The sequence below is a fragment of the Crocodylus porosus genome, unplaced genomic scaffold (genome assembly GCF_001723895.1).
Source record: "Crocodylus porosus isolate Cpor-Errol unplaced genomic scaffold, CroPor_comp1, whole genome shotgun sequence".
Lineage (NCBI taxonomy): Eukaryota > Metazoa > Chordata > Crocodylia > Crocodylidae > Crocodylus > Crocodylus porosus.
Window position 1 is genome coordinate 10,113,309 of NW_017728912.1, and position 7,427 is coordinate 10,120,735.

Genomic DNA, 7,427 nt, shown 5'->3' on the forward strand with positions numbered 1-7,427 from the left:
ACACATGTTACAAGTTTTGCTTGTCAGCAGCCTTAGGTGCAGTTTCCCAGAAACCCCTTCACCTATCTCCTTGAAAACTGGCAGGCTTTGTGTCCTCATAAGGGGCTAGCATGCCTGCTGTTTTCCCCCCTGTCTTACTTAACACACACACACACACACACACACACACACACACTGCCACCCATGTCACTAGTATTGCTTGTCAGCATCCTGAGGTGCAGTTTCCCAGAAACTCCTGCAACTATCTCCTTGCAATTTGGCAGGATTCAGGCCCTCAGAAGGGGCTACCATCCCTGCTGTTTCATCCAAAACTGGAAAAAATGACGAAGTTATAGGCAGTTTTGTTTCCCCATTATAACCTGTGGGCAAAACAGCTTAGACAAAATGAAATGGAACAGTGCTTTTGAAACAAACAAAACTCAAAATGAAACACTGTCCTGTCAAAATGGTGAAATGGAAATGGAGAAGAAGCTCCTGCAGGAGAGGAAAGAAAGACTCTATCACAGTTTGGCTGCCTGAGATGCTGCTGGTGCTACTGTGCTAGTGTTCACTAAGTTATTTTATTACCTGTTGTCATTTAAAGTGGTGGACCAGACTGTGGCTATAGGGAAGGACACAATACCATGTCATCTAGAGGCCCCAGCACCAGTGAGGGTGCACCTTAACACACACAGTGTCACACGTCATGAGTTTTGCTTGTCACAACTTGAGGTGCAGTTTTCCAGAAACCCCTGAACCTATCTCCTTGAAACTTGGCAGACATCATGCTCTCAGAAGGAGCTACCAGCCCTGCAAATTTATCTGAATCAGCCAGAAAATGACAAAGTTATAGGTATTTCAGTGATTCCCTATTATAGTCTATGGCCAAATCTCCAAATCTCTCCAAATTGGCACCAAATCTTCCGAAGCTGATTCAACTGAATCCATTTGGGACAGTGATCCAAATCGCTGAATCAAATCACTGTCCTCTGAATCGGTTGAATCTGAATCAAATACTTCCTTATTCATACAGGCCTAGTCTCACGCGTGGGAACTAGCCTGGAAGCATTGCCTTCCTCTTAAAGGCTGAGTGAGAGCACACAAAGGAGACCACCTTGAGGAGTTGGTCCCTCTTGAAGAGACTTATGTATGAAACTATGAAACTATATGCGAATTGAGTTGGGAGCAGCCCAAATGAGGTTGCCTTCCTTCTGAGGACTTTGTTTCAATCTCTGGGGCAGCATCCAAGAGGAGTTCACCTACCCTTGAGGGTCTGGGGATTGACTGTACATAGAACTGGCCCAAAGAGACCTTACTGGGGTGCAAGAGTGGGAGTTAAGCTCCAGAGAGGTAAGCTGGGCATTGTTCTTCTTTTTCTTTATTTGGGGTTTGGCTCTCTTTTTGGTAGTTTGGACTGCTTATTTATTTTGCCTTTGGTGGGCCTGAATTAGAGCGCCCCTGAGTTGGAGGACCAAATTTAACCCAGCCTGCCTGAGTGGCTTTAGGGCTGTCAGTGGAGTACAGTGTAAATAATGAAAGCCATCACTGGTGTCAGCCCAAAACCATGGGAAAGAAAAGAAGCAAGGAAAAGAAAAAACCTTGCATCCTCCCTCCTACCAGGTCTAGAATACCAACCAATAACAAGGAAGTGGTTAGGGTGGGGTGTAGGGGAGGTAAAGCCCCATAAAGAGACATGGGTCTCAGACCTACAGTGTTACTCAGAGGGGAACTGGCTCTCAACCAAAGCAAAATCAAGTCATGGTAGGCAAAAGAGAAACCTACCAGAACACCTGAGTGACACTTTCTAGGTCCTCACCTTCTCATTGCTTTGTAGAAGGGTGCCTGTCTGGAAGGGACCTAGGCCATATAACGTCTACCAGCCACACTGACTCACACGATATTACACTAATGTGGATACAGTTAACCTAGAAAAATAACAGTAAAAACCATAGTTCATCACACTAGGCTAATGCAAATGCTTCTTGGCGGTGCTTTCAGCTTATGTTGAAGTCCTCTAAAGAACACAGGATCCTCCTTTCTCTCCTGCCCTCCTACACATTGGTTATCTTCTAGAACAGAGTATCCCTCTGTCCTCTATATCTAGCTGCCTTCTGCACGTGCACAAACATTCACTTGCCCGCTCTTGCTCTGTCTCTCTAAAATGGCTAACGAGCAGGAATCCTGGTTTTCTCTGATTAAAAAAATCCCCAATTTTTGGTTTAAAAAAACTAACCCAAATTCCACTTTGGGGGATTTTTTTTTTAAGTCAGATAAAACCAGGATCCCTGCTAATAAGATGTACTTTGTTTTATAACCTCTATTCTCCTTTGCCAAGTGACATCTGACCAGTCTCATCAGGTGATCAAAGGGTCACTAAGTGACCCTTTGCTACATTATATTGTCAATAGATTTCAGACTTGAATAATTAATTTTCACTGGCTAAATTGGATATTTGTTTTGTCTATGGCGGATCCTATACAACTAGAAGATAATCCTGCTTTAATGACCCTCCTTTATTAGACCTATGTCATATCACTTGAAATTTCAATCCAATACACAAGTGAAAAGACAACAGACAAGGCAGATAAACCTGATATTCAAGATAAAGTTTGTAGTCTGAGACAGAAATGGAATATCCAATATCACAAAGAATTCAAAAGATGAACATAGACAGATTCCTTAAATCTTCACGTGCTTATTAAAGTTCAACAAATAACATTTTAAGACAGATTCTCAGATTCTCCTGAGAAACAATGGCATTACTATTTTTGTTGCCTCAGTCCTTTTCTATTAGCAGACTCTCTGCCTTTCCATTGACATGAAAACTAGCTAGGTCTTTGTATTCTTGTGGATGTTTGACAGTTCAAAGCATTCCCCTTGACCAGACAATTTTGTGGTTCTGAACAAGAATTTTATTAGACACTTGGACTATTTTACTTTTTAGGAGAATCAGCATAGTTTAAGAGCTCAAGTCTCTTCCCCCACTTCTGGTATTGGACAGTACAACATGTACATGATGAGTAAGGGTTCAGCATATTCTCTCATTATAATGCAGCAAGCAAATTGTTTTATCCAACATTAACCATATCTTTTTCTTCCCCTCTAACTCTTGAACAGTGTTCCCGAAGTTGTGATAGCAGATTTGCCCAAGCTATTGATAATAGATTTGGGCTTTGTACATTAAATACTTTACAATATAGCATGTATGTATTAAGAATGTGTGTGGGTATGTCTTTATATACATAAAATCTTTTTTTAGTTTGCATTTTAATTTATTTTCATTATGAATTGAGGGCAGTTCAAATATCTCCAATAATCTAGATTCTAGTAGATCAAGGGGATGTTGGCACTTATAATAGTGGCTACTGGTGGGCCAGGGAATTTGGGAGTGTGCTTAGAAGGGAGCCAGGCCTGCCATGGAATCAGGCCACTGCTGGACATAGCTCTTGGTGGTAGACAGGCAAGCAGGGGCTATGTTGCCACAAAGGCTCCATTTGCCCTGAAGCTGCTTAACAAACAGCTACTTGTCCCACCACTTCTGCTGCCACCACTGGTCTTACTACCTCTGCTAATGGTGCCACCACCACTGCCTCCTCTGCCAGTCCTGCCATTGCTGCTGCCATTGTCTCTGGCTCAGTGAATCCAGTACGTAAGAAACCTTGTGGTACAGATCCAGCATGGGGTGAGTCTGACCCTCCCCTGTCTGACTGATAAAATGATAGTACTAAAAATGATGAAAGAAAGATAAATAAAATTATTTTAACCAGATTGAGGCCCAACTGGGCAGCTGTGTGTACAGATGACAAAATTTGTCAGCATTATCAGTGGTACATAATAAGACTTGTCAGCATAATCTGTGGGAAATCCTTATAGGTTCATTGCTTAAACCTGGTTTCCTCCTTTAGTTAAACCGCTGGAGAATGCAAACTAAGCCTATAAAGTGGCAGCCAGCATTTTGAAAAAAAATGTCCCCTAACATTTAGATGAAAGAACAGGAGAGTGGGTTGTTAATTTTCATGCCATTACTCTCTTTCATTCATGGACACTGCTAGTACAATAGCCACTGGTTTTCTAAGATTTAACAGTGAAATGTTTTGGTTACTGCAAAATTTGCCATAGCTGTCAAAGACCCAAAAGATAAGAAACAACTCAATTCTATGCCTATGGACTGGGTGATGCATACAGCTACCAGAAAATTTAAAACCAAAAGATTCTATGAAAGGTTCAAATTTCTTGAGTATCATTGTATGTTTTTTTTCTCTTAGGTGACAAGTTTTCCCTGCATACGGAGATATTTATATAATAGCTTATATTTTACGAGTGATTAATTGTGAAGATGTGGTATGTGCTTTTATTCCTCTCCATGACTGAACATGCTTTACTATAAACCTACAACTAAATTATTTCTGTTTTGTTGTTAGTAATATTTGGTTAGCTAGCTTGGAGAGCTGCCAAATAATGTAGATGAATTGGTTAGACCTCTTGGCCTCTCCTTAATAAAGAATGTTACATGGAGAAGTGAAGACTTCTGAAATGTTGGTCAGCAGAGAGGAAAAGAGAAAAGAAGTTTGGGGAAAAGGTGTTACAATGCTTCTGAAAGATTTCTATGCTCAGGCTCCAGCTGAGGGAAGGAAGGAGGGAAGGAATCCTAGAGCTAAGTAGTGACACTAAGAATGACTTTCTGTGCACCAATATCTGACAGTGCAACTAAACACAAGACCAGTTGGGTGGGCGTGAGGGTCAAATTATAGGTGAAATATTGTAAGTGATTTAGTACAATGGATATTTAGAGTTGCTATGTGCTGAGAACCTATTAGGAAAGTGTTTCGTGTCCCCCAATTTATATGTAATAGAGTTATATATAAGGAGAATTGCACAGTAATTGCAAAATAGAATCTACTCTTTTGCACAAAGATTTTTTTAATGTTTTCCTTCTACATAATTGTTTTGGTCTGAAGAGCAGGTGAATGAATGAATATGCATGTTGTTTGCAATCCAGAGATGAGAGTGTATGATAAGAAAGCTGAAATGTAGTTAGCTGTGCTGCAAAATGTCCTAAAGCAAATGTATTGTTGCCTTTTTGACAAATTATTATTGCCTCCCTGTCTCACCACTACCTTTATCTAGACGTACAGCTCTCCTTATGCCATTTCTATAGAAACAGATCAAGACAGATACGTACTTTTTATGTACAACAGCATTATCCACCAAGAGTGGTCACAATGGCATTAGAGGCTGGGTGTAGAGTAAAATTGTATTGGTATAAGATTTCTCCATTTAGCTGTTAGTAAAAATCTATTTTAAAAGATGTATTTGCTGTTTCTGTTCTAGCCTAGTCAGTCCACCTTAGATCAACACATATGCTCACTATATGTTGACTAAGGACTATAAGGAACTACCTCATAGATGAAAAATCCTCCTTCATAACAACATTATATACATTTTTCATACTCCCTCCATTATGTTTCAATATTTTGGAAGAAAATTGCTAAAATATGTTATGCAAAAAAAATAAATATATGAGCATACATTATATATATATTTATATACTAAAATACTTAGGATTTATATAGTGTTTTCTATGACCGTATTATATAGTGTAAAGCAAACATTAATCAATTAATCCTCCCAATACCTTAAAAGATGAGTATTTATTTTGTATTATATGAATTATACAGTCAGGGAATCTGAAGCCTGGTATCTGTTTCCAGTCACAGCAGCAGTCAGTAAGAGAACCAAGAGCAACACTCCAACTATACAAGATGCAGGATAATGGAGAATGGGACTCCAAACTCATATTCCCTCTAGGCAGTGTTTCTTTCCTATTGTATAAAAGCAAGCAGAGAAGATGAAATCCCAGATTACAAAAGTCAGTAAACTTTATTTTCTCTCTTTGCCACTGTGGGCCTAATTTATCTCTCACTGACCTTAATGGCTCAGGACAAATATTCAAAAAGCTGGAGCCTGATTTGATTCAACCTTTGCAAGTTAGTCTAACCTGCCTAGGCTGAACCAGTTTGTAACAGGACAAACATTCTCTCTGGACACGCACAATGCAGGCACATGCCTGCAGTTGCTAAGGCCAGGCACTGTGGGGCACTAAAGCAGACCCTCAGCTGCAGAGAAGCTGTGTTTGGGGGGTGGGGTGGCCAGTCTGGGCTGAACTGGCCAGAAAGGAGTTGAATTCCTCCCTTTCCCAACCAGCAGGGACCCAAGCCAAGTCTTCTGGGCACTCCCCACTTGCTGCTGCAGCAGCGGGGCACCATGACCCCTGAGACAGAGGGGGGCAGGGAGGAAAGTTAGTTTTCCCTCTACCCCCACTGGCAGCTGGGTCTGACCACCATTGCCACTGCAGTGCCTGCCCCAGAATAGGCCCCCTGCTATCCCCTCTGCCTGACAATGGAGGGAGGATGAATAACCCCTGTCCCTGCACCCACACCCCAAAGAACCCTGCCAGCCATTATCTGGCTGTGCCTCCATCACACCACTGCAGCAGCAGAGGGCAGGACCCTTGCTCGGCGCAGCAGCCCCTGTCATAATATGGAGGAACATGAGCCCCTTCCCAGTGGGGATACTGTGCTGTGGGGCCAGCAGACCTGCGGTGAGCTACACATGGCAGCACCAGGGCCTGGAGTGGGCCAGCCCAAACCCCCTGCAGCACTGCCATGCTCTGCAGCAGCTCTGCTGGCCACCCACTGGGAAGGGGTTCGCACTTCCAGGGCCGGCCCACAATTTTTTGTGACCCCCTGCAAGAAGTAGTTTTGGGGCCCCCTGCCATGAAGAAGCTGCTGCTGGTGGCATGGGGGGAAGGTGTGGTGTGCAGCTGAAGAAACCAGTGGCATCGGCAGCAGGGGGTGGGGGGTGGCGAATGGCTGAAGAAGCCAGCAGCAGTGGCCACAGTGGGGAAGGGCTAGTGACCAGACACAAGGGGCCCCTTAGCTGTGGGGCCCCCTGTGGCTGCAGGTTTCATAGGATAGGATGGGCTGGCCCTACAAACTCCAGGAAGCAGCCTGTCCTGGTCATTCACCATTCACCGTTCCAGCTTCTGGGTGAGGGCAGGGCTTGGCCCCCGCTGCTCCGTCTGTGCTGGGAGAAGCACCTCCTGACAAGAGGGGACTTATTCAGCTGCTGGTCCTCAGGCCAGGCTTAGTGGCAGCTGTGGCCAAGCCGGGCAGACCCCATTGTGGTACCAGCAGCCAGTGGCTGAATAAGGGTCTGCCCAGCCCAGCCGCCACCACCATTCTATGCTTGGGGCCAGCCTCCTCCTGGCAGGATGGGGCTTATTTACGCACTGACCCCTAGCACAGAGCAGCCAGGCCAGGCCAGGCAGACCCCGCTGTGGTGCCAGTGGCTGGATAAGCCCCCTCCTTTTGTGAAGGGGCTTGTTCTGAGTACAGAAAGGCCACTGGCACCTCAGCAGGGTCTGCCTGACCTGGCTGCAGCCACCA